The sequence below is a fragment of the Lissotriton vulgaris genome, chromosome 10 (genome assembly GCF_964263255.1).
Source record: "Lissotriton vulgaris chromosome 10, aLisVul1.2, whole genome shotgun sequence".
Taxonomy (NCBI): Eukaryota; Metazoa; Chordata; class Amphibia; order Caudata; family Salamandridae; genus Lissotriton; species Lissotriton vulgaris.
In genome coordinates, this window is record NC_141698.1 from 536,913,153 (window position 1) to 536,929,216 (window position 16,064).

A 16,064-nucleotide genomic window follows, 5' to 3' on the forward strand; every position below is an offset into this window, starting at 1 on the left:
ACAGAGTGAGGGCATAGTGCTGTCACACAAATTGCTGGTGTTAGTCCCCCACGCAGTAGATGCCCTGCTATACCAAACTAAGACCCAATATCTTACGAGTGCACGACTCACAGGATATGAGCTGACACTCTTAGCGCCACATATAACGTTAAAAAGATGCGCTACTTTGAACCCTGCCACCTTGTTGCCTGATCCGGCCGAGGAGGGTCAGGAAGAAAAACATCATGACTGTGTTTTCCTGACTGAGGAACAGACAAAGGGTCGTGTTGACTTACAGGATGTGCCACTTCCCGATGTGGATGGGGAGCTGTGGGTTGATGGATCGTGTATACGGCTGCCAGATGGTACGACTTCCGCAGCATATGCGATCACGACTCTTAAAACGGTGGTAGAAACAGCTAGGATACCACAGAAATCGGCTCAGGCAGCAGAGCTGATAGCTTTAACAAGAGCCTGCGAATTGAGTGCTGGCCTATGTGTGAACATATACACGGACAGCCGGTACGCCTTTGGAGTGGCCCATGACTTCGGCCTTCTTTGGAGGGAACGTGGGTTTCTGACATCACACGGGGAGCATATTATGCACGGAGAGTTAGTGCGTGATCTCCTAAATGCGTTGCTTGGCCCTAAAAAAGTAGCGATAGTGAAGTGCAGTGCCCATAAGAAAGTTACGGATAAGGTGGGCCAAGGGAATGCCTTTGCAGACAGCATAGCAAGGCAAACGGCTATGTCTCGAACTAGCTCCCCCATGTACGTGGTACAATCACAGGCTGAACGATGGAGTGATGCTAGAGCAGAGATACGGGATATACAAAATTCAGCTACAGAATCTGAGCTTGCGGCTTGGGCAGCAGATGGGGTACTAGATGACGAGGGGTGTTGGAGAAGCAAAGACATGGAGAAGTGGAAATTGCCTGCGGCTTACTTACAGGCGATGGTCCAGATGACACATGGACTGGCTCATGTTGGAGCTCTTGCAATCACTCGGCTTTTAACACGAGTTTGGGAACATTCCGAGATTGCGAACACTGCAAAGAGAGTAGTGCAGACCTGCCTGGTATGTTTGCAACACAATCCTGGAAAGGGGGCCTATACTCCGAAAGGAGGGTTCGTTCCACCTTCTGCACCGTTTGAAGTCCTTCAAATGGATTACATCCAACTCGAGCGCTGCAATAACCTGAAGTACGTCTTAGTGGTGGTGTGTGCTTTTAGCAAATGGGTTGAGGCCTACCCCACGAAAGACAATACGGCTTTGACAACAGCTAAGGTGTTGCTTAAGGAATTCTTTCCTCGCTTTGGAGTTTGCAAATTTTTGTGGAGCGATAATGGGCCCCATTTTGTCGGAAAGATTGTGGAGTATGTACTGAAGGGGTTAGGGATTCAGCAAAAGTTCCACGCTGTATTCCACCCTCAGTCAGCAGGTTTGGTCGAGCGGTACAATGCAACGTTGAAGCTTAAGCTGGCCAAAATTGTGGCGTCTACATCATTGAAGTGGCCAGATGCGTTGCCGCTAGCACTACTGTCTCTTAGATCAGTACCCCATTCACGAACTGGCCTTACACCTTATGAGGTGGTGTTTGGCTGCCCCATGAATATCTGGGGAGTGCCCAAGCCGCGATTGATACATGATGTGCCTTGTGTTATGATGAATGATTATTTGGCACGATTAACAAATGATTTGCTCTCCATTCATCAACAGGTTCGAGAAGCGCTCCCTGACAACTCTACTGGAGAAGGCCACGATCTTCGTCCTGGGGATCATGTGATGATCCGTTCGTTTGAAAGAGCAAGCAGTTTGGAGCCCAGGTGGAAGGGCCCCGAGCAGGTCCTTCTGGCAACCCGCACCGCCGTACGAGTGACCAACAGGAAGCGGTGGGTGCATTCGACTCACTGTCGTCGAGTCTCTCCGGATCTGGTGACTCCTGCTGTGCTTACTGATTATAAAGAGATCTTGGAGAAAGAAAAGAGCCCAGCTGTGACGTCGGCCGAAGTAGAGGGAGCCTTCCCGGACCAATCTGCTACTGGAAGAGAGCGCTACAATCTACGACCGCGATAAAAGAAGATTTTTGTTCCTTTTTGAACTGGTTGGTAACCGCTCCAGGTTTGTGAAACAGAAACCGGGAATTCCAAGGGGGGGGGATCAGTTCTGCCAGAGTAGCGACACCCGTCTTGGCCCGGAGAAGAAAACAACGGCTACCTCGGAGTTCAGCACCGCATTTTTTTTTTTTTTAGGTATACACGTACGTGTATCAGAGACCACTTGTGAGAAACTGTGAACAATTTGTGTTATTTGAGACTTTGCACAGAACTTTCTTGAACTATGGCATCAACGGCATCGCGTGATAAGAAAATACTGGGTGCCTTTCTTTTTGTTTTCACGATTGTGGTGATAGCTGTTATAGCCTGGGTAGTCGAACTCGTAGTGCCTGTACGTGAACATTTGCTGCCGACTACCCCGGCACCGTCTGAACATTTCCATTTTACATTGCCTTTTCATGAAGAGCGCCACCGTCAAACGTACTTAAATAACAGCTTCATTCAGATTCTTCACCACACACATAATATGACCAATACCTCTAATTGCTGGGTGTGTGGAATGTTGCCTGGGCACCAGAAGAGAGGGGGCACCCCACTTATTCCACTCCCGTTTTCGCATAATGGGTCTTGCAACGCTTGGTACACCCTCCTCTTTACCCTGAGATGGCCAACAAAAGGGGGGGTGCTTTTCCGCCTCAATAAAGAATGTCCCCATGACAAGGATGGGTTTCCACGGGCTGAGGGTACACGTTTTGAATGGGAAGAGTATAAGCCCGACAATGTGTCTGCTCCACGAATATACAGCAATCAGAGAAATGTGAATGTATCAAGTGCTCATGTTATAAATGTCATTGCTACAAAAGCTGATTTATGTATCCGAAATAAGGGCACGATTGCAGTGGGGAAAAGTGAATGTAACGTTACTCTCACGTTCGATAGCCCGAATGGCATTTCATTTGTTGCATCCAGAAACACCTACTTCATCTGTGGAACGAAGGGGTACCATCAGCTTCCAGTGGGGTGGTTGGGCACATGTTATGTATCGTTTGTGCTACCTCCTGTATTCATTGCCCCACCGATGTATCACAACGACTATACTCTGTACCACGATTTTGTTTTGAACAGAGTTAAGCGAACTGTTGCTTTAGAGGACATTGATCAAACGGACACTGCGTTGCAACAATATGTGGACTTTAATCTGGGACTGTTCTCCTTTGTGGGGGCTGCATTGAACAGTCGGAAAATCAGACGGCTGACTCGCGTTGTCGAGGCTGTTGCGAATGACACTGCTATTGCCTTGGGAAATATCACCGAAGAACTGCAGATTTCTAGAATTGTCACCCTCCAAAACCGGATGGTGTTGGATGTTGTTTTGGCTGATCGTGGGGGGGCATGTAGAATTATCGGAAGCAGCTGTTGTGTTTACGTGCCTGATAACTCTCCATCTGTGTATGATGCGATTTCCAAGCTGCACAAAATAGCTGCCGAAATACATCCGGACAATGGAACTTGGACACTTACTGGATGGTTCTGGTCCATGATTGCAACTTGGGGCTGGAAACTGCTGACAATTCTCTGTATACTTGTGGGAGCAATGTTTTTTATCTGCTTGTGTATCCAATGTGGTCCTGCATTGTGTTCAATGTGCCTATCGGCCTGTTTGCCATCGAGACGAGCTCTTGCCTACGATAAAATGATGCTACATAAGGAGGTGACACAAATTATGTTAATTGACATCGAGGACGAACATCCGGACTATGTTCACTATGAGGTAGATTCAGCTAAACGCTAAAAGGGTCGTCTGTCGTAATTGGCCCGTCCGTGTTAGCGATTAGCTGAACCTACACGTTGTCCTCCTTAACTTGACTATATACGATGAACGCCATTTTGAATGTTGCGGCGGCCATCTTAGCTCATGAGCGGCCTCGTGGTCGACGTGCCCTTTAGTCCTTTGTCCGTTCCGCTGACCACTCACATCTGCCCAGCAACAGGCTATTTTTAGTACTGGTCAAGCCACACATGCGCAGTTCTTATTAACCCGTAAACCTTCAGGAATGTGTCGCAAACCGACCAGTGGGTTTGAAACCCTCCAATAAGCTGGCAGTATTCCAAAACATGACCATATATGTCTCTAAAACTGTGTCTTAACTTGTGCCGCCTGTCTTTTATTGCCCCAAAAGTGTATATAAAACGGGGTCACACCGGTGTTCGGTGTGATACCTCTTGCAATACCGAAGGGTGCTGTTTGAGTGTACCACCACCCCATGGGGTTTTAATAAACTTGTTCTTTGCCTTTTACAGCTTCCGTGCCAACAGTTCTTTTGTGTATGTGGGTAATCTCTGGAGCGTGTAGGCCTTGGGAACCCCAAAATACTTCAGTTGGACAGTAATCCACACAGGTTCTACATCTTTTAAGAGTCCAATGTTCTGGCCTGAGGAATCACAAACTTCATCCTTTACAATTCCTTGTTGATCAGGGGGTAAATCATCTAAAAGTCTTCATGAGAAACAGCCCAATTTTCATCCCCTGTTAGGTTCTACTAAATCCACGTCATCATCATGAGTCTGGAACACAACATCCTCAGTATACAATAATTAATTAAATTCAATTTGCTTTATAAGTTTTAGCCCAACAGATTGACCCGACTAGAGTCACATACCACAAATTGGTGCTATTCTTCAAAGGAACCTATGTAACTGGGACTTTTTCTGACACAAGGTTCACAATCTGCTAATTTGCAATGCTCACAACTGGAGTTAGGGTCGAAACCTCCACTGTTGTAAAAGTGGATTGGGAAGCTCCAGTGTTGATCAAAAATTACACTTGGTCCTTCATTCCTTCATTCATCTCACCTTCGACAAATGGACCACGTTGGGCTACCTTCAAGACTGCTTGAAGTACACAATCTTCGTTCTCTCTCAGGTACCATCATTGTGACTGATCAGACCCATAGTCTCCAGAAGTATAGAAAACAGGAAACTGATGAAACTGGCTGGACTGTCAAAGAGATTTGGATTGGCTCTTGGAACCTGGTTTGCATTGAGCATTCAGCTTTCCATACTCTGTGGTACCATTGGAGCTTGGGAACTTACATCATCGAAACTAGTGACATGTTAAGTTAAGTTAAGTTAAGTTAAGTTAAGTTAAAATTTGGTCGAGCGCAACAGCTGCCCCAGCAAAGGGGCGTCCCGGCGCTAAAGAACCACAGAATCATCATCTGAGGGGGAGGGAGCCAGAAATCAATGACCTAAAGGGGGGGAAACAGAAAGGTTTTGACAGCTCGCCGGAAGGCCAACAGGTTTTCCATAGAGCGAACGTTTGCTGGCAGACTGTTCCAGAGTTTGGCTCCTAGAACTCTAAAGGAACGTCCGCCAGTGCGAGCTAACTGTGTGCGGGGAACTGTCAAGAGATGTTGGCCAAGAGAGCGCAAATTGCGCTGTGGCACATAAGGGGAAAGGAGAGGGCAGAGAAGTTCAGGCCGTCCAGTTTTGAGAATTTTGAAGATCATAACAAGAGCTTTAAACTGGATGCGGGACTCAATCGGCAGCCAATGCAGTTTCCGTATAGTGGCTCTAGCCGAACACCTACGGGGAAGTCCAACCAACGTTCTGGCAGCGGTATTCTGTATGCGCTGCAGGCGCACAATCTCAGCTTTGTTGGCGCCCAGGAGTAACACGTTAGCGTAATCTAGGCGGGATAGAATAGTGGCTTGTATGATTGTTTGACGGACCTTGGAATCGAAGAAGCCAAGTATCGGATTAAGGCTCCTCATCAAGCCCACACAGGTGGCCGCTACTCTTTTTGTGTGGGTTTGGAAATTGAGTGAAGAATCCATCCAGACACCTAGGTTTTTGACCAGGGATTTGGGAGGAGGAATGGTGCCTAACGACAGAGGCCACCAGTGTTGGTTCCAGTAGTTGGTGTTCTTACCAAGGAGCAGTACCTCCGTTTTGCCTGCATTAAGCTGCAGGCAATTATCCGTCATCCATTGGGCTACGGCAGCCAGCCCATCCCTAAACCTCGCTGCAGAGATGGAGGGGCCTTCTGTAAGAGTGATAGCTAGCTGAGTGTCATCAGCGTATGACACCAGCGAGAGGCCCCATTCTCTAGCTACTACTGCAAGCGGTTGAACATATAGGTTGAAAAGGGATGGGCTGAGTGCGGAGCCCTGGGGTACTCCCTGTCCGATGTAGTGGGACTGGGAGAGGAAGGGAGGGGCTGAGACCTGAAAAGACCTGTCCTCCAGAAAGGATCGGAACCAGTCCAGTGCACGGTCCGAAATACCTGCCATGTTCAGACGGTGAAGTAGAATGTTATGCGATACCATGTCAAAGGCCGCGCTGAGATCTAGTAGGATCAGCGCAGCACTTTGACCGGCATCAAGTATCGTCCGAAGATGTTCTGATGTGGCTAGGAGAGCAGATTCGGTGCTATGGCCTGGTCTGAACCCGTTCTGGGATGGATCTAAGATGTTGTTTAGATCCATATGCTTGGACAGGATGGTGTTGACGTGAGCCTCTGCAAGTTTGGAGATCCAGGGGAGCAGTGAAATGGGTCTATAATTTTCTGGTTTGGTGGGATCGAGGGTCGGTTTTTTGATGATGGGAGAGACTCGTGCTTGCTTCCAAGCAGTCGGGACATTGGCCGAAGAAAAAGACAGATTTAATATGGATGCTAAGTAAGGTAGAAAGAGGTCCAAGGATTCTAAAAAATGAGTTGGTCTCATGGGGTCTACTGGGGAACCAGATTTAACCTTCCTGCATAGTCCAGCTAGTTCTTCATGAGAAATCTCTGGTATAAACTCCATTTTGGTGAGTTTATTAATAGGAGGAGAGGAGCTGGGAGCTACAACAGAGTGGTTAGGAAAAGATTTGTAGATGTTTTCTACTTTGGTCACGAAGAAGAGAGCAAGATCTTCACATTGCTGTGCTGACATAGCATTGGAGGAGGAGGATTTATTTTTCTGCAACTCATCCACAAGTTTAAAAACAACTTTGGAAGGATTAGCACTGGAATTAATTTCTTCCGCATAGAAGGTGGCTCTAGCGGAGCTGATAGCTTTGTGATAGAGCTTTTGTTTAAGTCGGTAGGCATGTTTGTCGTTGACATTGTATTCCCGTCTCCATGCTCTTTTGGCTGCCTTACATTCCTTGCGCATGTCTTTTAAGGTATTGTTATACCACGGGTTAGAGGGAGAGCAGCGTCCTTTAGCCCATTTAAGAGGTATGAGGGTGTCTAGTCCCTGCTTAATCCAGTCACAGAAAGCAGAATATACAGAGTTTATATTAGTTTGTGCTTCCTGGCGGAATTCTCCTAAGGTGGTATGAAGGTCATTGGCTGAGAGTTTGTGCCAAGCTCTTTTGAGTTGGCGGGTAGGTTCGGCTTTGTTAAACACTTCCTCAATCAGTGTCGTGAATTTGACTAAGTAGTGATCCGTCCAGTCCATAGGTTTGGGTGTCTCTAATATAGTTTCCGGGAGGTTGGAGAAGACCGGGTCTAGGATGTGACCGGCCAAATGAGTGGCGTCCTGGATTAGGGGGCAGAGTTGTAAGGCTGATAGGTCGGCTAGGAGGTTGGCATTGGCATTCTGAAGTCTCTGCATCTGTACATTTTTCATTTGCATTAGATTAACACCTTGTATTTGACCATCACTCGACATTCGGTTTGGATTGAGCCTGCACTCCCTTTTTAAAAGGTCCAATTTATTAGAATAATGAAGGGGATTCAACTGCTTTATCGTAGTCACATCTATTCTGGTACATGGGTCAATAGGAGCACCATGAACTTTACCTTGGGGAACACTGTTCCCACCATGCATAGTCTGTTTTCTGCATTGAAATCCAGCTCGCTGCATTCCACCAACAATATCACTTTCCACATATGGACTATACTTAAATCACTTCTGAAGCCTCTTCTCTTTTGTCTCCAACTCATCACTGCAATATTTAGGGTCTTGAAGTATGTAATCCAAAGGCTTACTCTGCCAAAAAAACAAATTCTAATGAATGTGCAAACTAATTTCTAGAATCTGTTACACAAAATTGTTCATATTTTCCTTCTGTGTTTTTTTTACCCCACTATTTTATCTGAACACCTGCGTAAGGCGTTCACAATAAGCATGCACTGAGTCCTTAGCTTCTTGTGTGGCTTGATTTATCTTCAGCCAGTCATCCTCCATCTGTGGAACCTTACCCACGAAAAGGTTTATTACTTGCTCTTACTTCTTTATCACCTGAAGAGAGCCTCTTTTGGGGGCTCAGCATATGCCACTGAACCTCTTAGACACTTTCAGGACACTTTACTTTCAGTCCTTGGGTCACTAGGAACAAAGATGTTGAAAAAGGTATTCAAATCCTCACACAGAACCCGAGAAATCTTCCCAAACCATTCAATCTGGGTAGATCACAAATCGAGATTTTCATTCAATTTCAAAAACTGATTTGTAAATGTGACAAGATCACCTCAAGTCCAGGGCATGTGCAGATATCCCCTTCCGTGCATGTCCCTTAAAAGGAAAGCATTTGCCCCAGTATCATCCCACAGAGTCATTTGCATTGCACCCGAGTGTTCCTTTTTCTTTCTTTTCATTTCATTCCTAATCCACCTGTCTCTTATCCTATCCAGGTTACTCCATTTTCGTTTGCTAACAAGCAGTTCCTTGATGTGTATTTTAAACCAGAACTTCTCATATTACCAAGCATTTCTTCATCTGCATGCTTCCTAAACTTTTCTGTAAAGCATGGCTCTTAGACATATCAATACTTTACTCATTTGCTAACTCTGCCAAATTCTCATGTTCTTTTTACAGCATGTCAGGTGATTTCTATGTTTAGAAACTGAAGTGCTCTTTAAAACCATCTAAATATTTCTTATCCAAATTACCTTTAATGAGTTCATCCCGTTTCACAATGAACCTGGGACATCTAAAGATATTAAATTCATTTTAGCTGGCAAACGATTGTCTATATCTTCTGCTTCTCCACTTACCGTGAATACCCCCTCATTCGGGAATGTGCTCCTAGATCTAATATTCCAGCAACAACCTCAGCTTTTAAGTCTGTATACATTTAAGTTGCTCTGATGGGAAAGTCAAGAGAACAGTATCAGCAATGGGAACTCCAGCTGTTGCACCGGAGATTACTGAAATCGGGGCCATTGTGGTCGTGCAGTCATGGCAGGAATAGTAGCGGTGTGGGTTGCTATGATAGGGTTACTCACTATGAAATTGGCATGGCTGGAGTGGTAGTAGTAGGGACTGTGACAATGGAAGTCCTATGAATCGGGAACAGTCACAACTGGGGTTGCCAGAGTAAGTCCTCCTTCTTGAGTTGGAGAGGGGTTGATGGATGCGCTTCCGTCACCACCATCACCTAGGGGACCTGCATCAGCAGGCTGGACTATATTCGAAGGAGATTGTCAAGAGGACAACACATCCTTAGGAAAACATCCCTAGAGTTGGTGCCAGATTCGTTCTGGGCATCAGCATCCCTCTCTCTCTCTGTGCTTTTTTATTTTCTTTGACTTGTTATTCATCAGTACTGGGTTCAGTTTAACTCCATTCTCCATACCTGCTGCTCAGCATTCCGCATAGTATTCAGCCAAGTACAAACAGTCCTTATAACCTTATTCTGATACCCTGCTTTACTCTTAGCATGTGCATAATGTTCCAAAGTGTTCAAAGACAAATTCTGCGCTAGTCTAGGTGGGGGTTCATGTCATGTCTGCATTCAGATTAAAGGTACTTTATCAAGGAAAGCGCAAACAACCCTTCTTTCTTGCAGATCTTGGTCCACTAGACCAAATGCATGTGCGGAGCCTGACAATGATGGCCATGTAATGACCTGGTGTTTTTTTGGAAGCGCTTCCTCGTCCCCTTTGATAGGGGCTCCCACATCAGCTCTCACAAACTCTCTCAATACAGTAAAACATGTTGGTTACAGGGATTGTGTTTTGCAATCAGGAATAAATCATCTCAATTTAATCAATGGGAGGTTTTCAAACAATCACAATGTATTACATAGAAATATTAGTGTCAGTTTTTAGTGCAACATGTTCTACGCAAACCTTTCACAGCGCGGCATCGGATGACGCAGCGACCAGCTCCCAGCGCTGCACTCACACCTACCAGCCAATATCAGCGCAGGATCTGATCATGTGGGTTGCAGCACCCTACACATTTCTTGTGAAAGCAGAACATTACAAGACACCAAAGCAAGCACACATAACAATTAACTCTTCTATGTGCCACTGAAGAATTCTGAGTTATTACTCACTCAAGGGGACAAATGGGAAGTAAGGCTTTCCAACATTAGCACACATGCAAGTGTCATCTTGCCCAGTGGAAATGACTCAGACTAGTGCAGCTACTGTTCTGTGCAATAGGATCTATCAACACCAATCATGATTAGTACACTCAAAATAATCAGTTACAGCTCCTTATCTCAAATGTACACCCTACAGTATCGCACAGCCCGAAACCAAAAACCATAACGGAGAAGTTAAACTACAATATACTTATCTATTCTGGACTCCTGGACTACTATGAGTCCCATAAATTCACATACTCAACAACAAGCGCTTACACAGTTACACAAAAAGATAAAAGTGCAATACTCCAAACTGGGTAACGGACTTTAGGGAAATGGCCTGAACTAGGGCAATTTCTAAATCTTTCCTGGAATCTTCTAGCTCCCAACCCTTCAGTGACAAACCATTCTCCTTCGCTACCAATTGGTCTGACTGACTTTCCTATACCCAAAGATTTTAGTATGGTCATCATGCGGGAGATTGCACTGGTTGTATAGACCTTTTACTGTTGGTTGGAAGCTTATGAAAGGAGCAAGCATTAGCAATACATTACAATTTCAATGAACCCATGTGGACTTCACAAAATGACAGAATTGGCTGAAACAATAATGGTGTCCAAAACATGAAGGTTTTATTAGCAAAATTGTCAAAGGTACAAATCAATCTATTAGTGAATCATTTTATCAGATATACGTATATACCAATAAGATGATGCAGTCTAAATGTGTATATTACAAAGACAAAGATGTACATTTAATGAAATTGAGAGCACAGAACAAGAAATAAAGTGGTTTAATAAAGGAGATTCCCTATTCCAGATATAAAAAGTGGCAAGGGTAAGCGTCTAAGAGAAAGGTCTCAGCATCAGAAGAACCAAATTAAGGTTCAGAGGAAAGGGGAGGTGCTCAAGCATGAAGCTCAACCCCAAGGGGAGAAACCAGAAGAGTTTGAGAAAGGTCTATTCTCAGCGAAGTCAGGACAGAGTTTGCTAAACTACTCTAAGAAACACACATTTTACACACAAAAGAAGATTCTGGAGGCTTCTTTCCACCGACTCCTTCTAGATGGTCCGTTTGGAGGTCGATGTTCTCTGGGAGCAGGTAGACTTGCCAGGTTAACAGCTTTTTCGATAAGGCACCTGCAGAGGCAAGAAGAGGGCGAAACTCATAATGCATTTCATAAAGAAACAATGCGAGTGGTTTATTACTGGACAGAGTCAGGACAACGTTAAAAAACAAAATGGCAGCCAAATTAATATGGCTAACATAAAGAAATGGGTAACAACAAATTGAGAGAGAGGGAGTTGTAAAGGACACTCTTGGTCCCCCTGGTCAAACTTTTCAAACAACAAAAGAGTGTCATAAAAGACAAATATATGAGCACAGTAAGCAGAGAAGGAAAAATCAACCTGAATGAGTTGCATTGGAAATCAGTAGGGATTTTTTAAGAAGCCCTCACTCACCACCCTGGGTGGCGACATGCTTCATCATCGGGCCCACCAGGAGAAGCCGAATGACTCCCTGGTGTGCTACAATGCCAGATTGCTGCGGAGCTGGTTATTCGTGGCGATAGTGTCAAAAGAAATGTGAGTTAAAAATGTCAAGGGCTGTACCATACAAAAAGTTTATTAAATGGTCAGTCTGACATAGATAAATTATATGTGTGGGAAATCTGCCAAATAATGGTTTGGTTGTTTCCACTTAGAGTGGGGTCGACATGTTTCTGCCCGTCTATGTGTAATTTACTGGGCTTTCATCAGGACCGTAAGTAGTGTACCTCGGCGGTATGGGCATGCTAAGGCCCACCTTTTCCAGAGGACTTGAAAGTTAAAATCAGGTGTGAAAATGAGATTGTGCAAAAAACAAACCATCAAGTTGTGGGTTTTCCCTCAATTGAGGGGAACCTGTATAGTCTGAAAACAAAAGGATATACATACAAAGAAAACAAACAACACATAATTAGTTCAATCCATCTTTTAAGTTTTCTGCAAGAATGATCTCTGCGTGGACGTGCTAAGGACTAGTCAATAATAGTGACCATGGTGCCATAACGGATATGTTAGTGCAAGAAAGCGCTGTTCTGATGATCAGACATGCATGTCAACATGCACTATGACAAGTAGAAATGGCCGTATGACAGGTCGGCTAATTATACATCACTCGTGGTTAGCGATCAAAGTGCCCGAATGTAGGACCAATAGTGATGTAAAAAACGACAAGCTAGTATTGAAAACTGACGAATACTGGGAAGAATTCTCACTTGTAAATTAAAAGATCTGCACCTCATAGGTCTCGGGAGGGGGTGGAGGCGACAATGGCACACCCTGTAGAGGGATATTAAAATGACGAAATGAGGTTTAGACACATGTTATGAAACAAACTCGCAGATTACTTATCTTTTTGGTGGAGAGTAGGAAGGAAGAACTTACGCCCGCAACGCCTGACACCTGCTCGGCACCTAGCGTCTCCTGCTACCGGACCTCGTGGATGTGGTGCCGGGGTTGGAGAACGCTAAAGACAGGAGCCGAGGTGGGCGGGTTGGCTCGGGATGGTGGATCAGCCAATCCGGACACAGGCATGAAAAAGAGGTTTGGGATGCAAGCCAATCAGGACAAATGCATGTAAAAGAGGCTTCAGATGCAAGCCGCTGGCTCGCCACAGCCTATCAGTAGGCAGGATCGGAACGAGGCTTGGAATACAAGCCAAAACAAATCTTGTTTTCACTGCACCTTTATTGGTTAAGAGCAACATACACAATGTGTTCGTGAGGTACAAAGTAGCATGAAGACCGCTACATGAGCGCTAAATATAGATGTATAAGGAGGCTCACAATTGGAGACAGTGCTCAGGCTATAAAATGGTATGGGAACTAACGAGCATAAAGAAATGCATTGATTATAGTTTGACTATATGAAGGTGGTTCTTATTATAGATAAAAACAGCCACCTACTAACACTTTTGATTAATATAGTATACGCAGATTAATGTGGTTATCACACAGCAAGTACAATAGGTGCAGAAATTAACGGAGCACAAAATTACGTGGTCCCACATTGAAACCCAGTGTGAGCAGGGCTGCCTGTGCTGTTGCAAATGCAATGCCTTTTCCGCCCAAAGGGTGGCAATAGAGCACTGAGCTAAACTGAATATCAACATCTCTTGAGCCTGGTGCCTCAAACCCCTTGGCCATACTGACAGTCGTTGGCATGAATATGACTGCTTCCTCGGTCTGTGCTTGCTGATGTTATCAATTTCAATGAAATGCCAGACCGAAGAGACTGGTAATTCTGTAAATGCACAGAGATGTTCCAAGCCACCAACCCTAGCTTGCTAACTAAACTGTGGTCCCCCCAGGATCCCTCAGCAATTCTGAAAACCCAAGATGCAAACTGGAAAATCCACTGGCAACACCATAAGAAAGTGAAACCATTGTTGGACCATCCACAGAGGAGTTACAATTGCCACCCTCTCTGATTTTTTGTGAACCTGAGAATTTCACCTGGGGATCATGAGGAAAGGTGGAAAATCCTAGAGATTATCTATAGAACCCTCCCACAGAAATGTATCAATAGCCAACACTTCTGAATAAGGATTTAACTATAATGTTTGGTCAACTTAGTTGCCAGTCTTGATGCAAACAGATATATATCTAAGGGTCACCACAATTCCAAAATGGCCCTGAAGACCTGAGAGAGTTGCTGCCACTGGCTTTAGAAGCTTGACATTCAGTGCCATAATAAACATCTTTTGGGGCTCTGGGCAACACATTGTTTGGGGCCCCCTGTTAGTAAAAATGTTAATGCTTTTTTAAAATCAGTTTTCTGCTAGTTCAAGTTGGCATGATGTAAAACAAACTTTCAGGAAAAAGAATAAACAAAAACAAGTTGAAATATGTATATATATATATATATATATATATATATATATATATATATATCGTTTACACGTTCCCAGAAATCGGTTCCAAGAAAAAACGGCCAGCACTCCAGTGTCGTGGTTTCTTAAACTATCTTATTTCCAAACCCTCCAGCACCCTCGACAGACGCGTTTCGCACAAGGCTTCGTCAGAAAAAAAAAAAAATATATATATATATATATATATATATATATATATATATATATATTATATATATACATATATATATATATATATATCGACGAACACTTGGTTCTTTTAAAAGAAAGTAGACGGCACTCCAAGCTTGAGATATTGAAAACGATTTATTGGCAGACCCCCCTGCCCCCAAGATGACAAACGCGTTTCGCCGTAAAGGCTTCCTCAGTGTCAAAAGTGCATAACAATGAACGCCATTTTATCTCCACCTCTCTATCAACATCGAGAGAGGACTAAAGTGCCATGTTGGTTTTTTGGCAAACATCTTGCAATGTGCATTTGTTTACAATTTTATAAACTTTACAAGGAGTATGACATTCAAAAAAGTGCTCGTGCAGTTAAAAAAAAACGGGGGAACCCCATAAAATTCATTGTATATTACATTGCCTGTTAGGGCAAATGTTAATTAACAAGGACAATTCATTCAAGAAATTCGACATCACTGTAAATGATGGAAAAGTGCATATTTGGAATTACCTCAAGGTTAGTTTTATATGAAGATTACATATTTATATATTTCTTAAATCTCTCAACTCAATTTCAGAGAATCTAACCGAGTGCTACTTATATTGTTGTGCATACACACAATATAACACACCATGTGTATCTAAAGCCCTTCACTTATGTTGTTATACAATGTCCGAATAAGCATATATTATATCGCCCTGTATGGGCAAGTGTTTTATGTTTTTCTATCTCGCCCTGGATGGGCCTGAATCTCCCTCTTGCCCAGGTTGACAGGGTATAAAGTCCAATATACTGGGAGTGGGGAGGGGAGATATGTAGATGATGTTATTTTAGCCTGTGTTTTGTATCTGTTCAGATTTATGTTCTTATGGCCCCTTTGTTGCGCTGTCCACTAATCTTTTGTATGCTGTCCCTCCCCGGTTGACTATTCCAGGTGCACCCAAAGTTCTTCATCATTGTTCAGACCCACGGGTTTCATTGTCTGGAGGTCAATAATGTATTTTGATTCCATGGCCCTTAATGCTCTTACTTTATCTCCACCCCTTTCATGTCTTTCTAGTTGGTCAATGAGAAAGAAAGATAGTAAATCTCTGTTACTATTGTGATGGGTTTCGAAATGGCGTGCCACCGGATAGTTCTTGTCTTTATTGGTGATGGCATGCATATGCTCTAAGATACGCTTTTTTGCTGGGTTGATGGTGCTCCCAATGTATCTTTTTGAGCATGGGCAAACCAGACAGTATATTACAAATTCTGAATTGCAGTTCAGAAATGTGTTGATGTATGTATATATAATGACTACAAAAATTCTTTAGCCTGATACTGGTAAAGAAATGGACTGTCAGAGAGGTCACATGTAGACAAAGTTTCGTGTCCCAGGGGGCCCCTGGAACATGGGGCCTGGGCCCACTTTGTTCATGCTTTAAAATTGACCCTAGGTGGACTTCGTGGAGTTCTGCTACGAGAAATCGGCGAAGTGACAAAAAAACTCTGCCATGATGTGGAGTTCTGCGAGCGGCGGAGTGGATGAGGGTCTTGCCGTTTGCTGTGATTTTGAGCGCTGTGTGTTTGACCCGCACTGTAGGATCATTGCCAACAGCACCATTTTCCTAGAACAGCAGCTTTCTCAATGCGAACT

The 16,064-nt window shown here is 44.1% G+C and overlaps 1 protein-coding gene across 1 annotated transcript in view; it reads right to left on the minus strand.

Annotated features, from left to right (window-relative positions):
* Positions 1-10,954: 10,954 nt before the first annotated feature.
* The window catches only part of LOC147688480 (lipopolysaccharide-induced tumor necrosis factor-alpha factor homolog), a 236,723-nt gene continuing 231,613 nt past the window's right edge, over positions 10,955-16,064 (minus strand). Inside the window, exon 5 of the mRNA XM_086939830.1 lies at positions 10,955-11,483. The gene's annotated coding sequence lies outside the window, so the exon portion shown is untranslated. The remainder of the gene's footprint in view (positions 11,484-16,064) is intronic.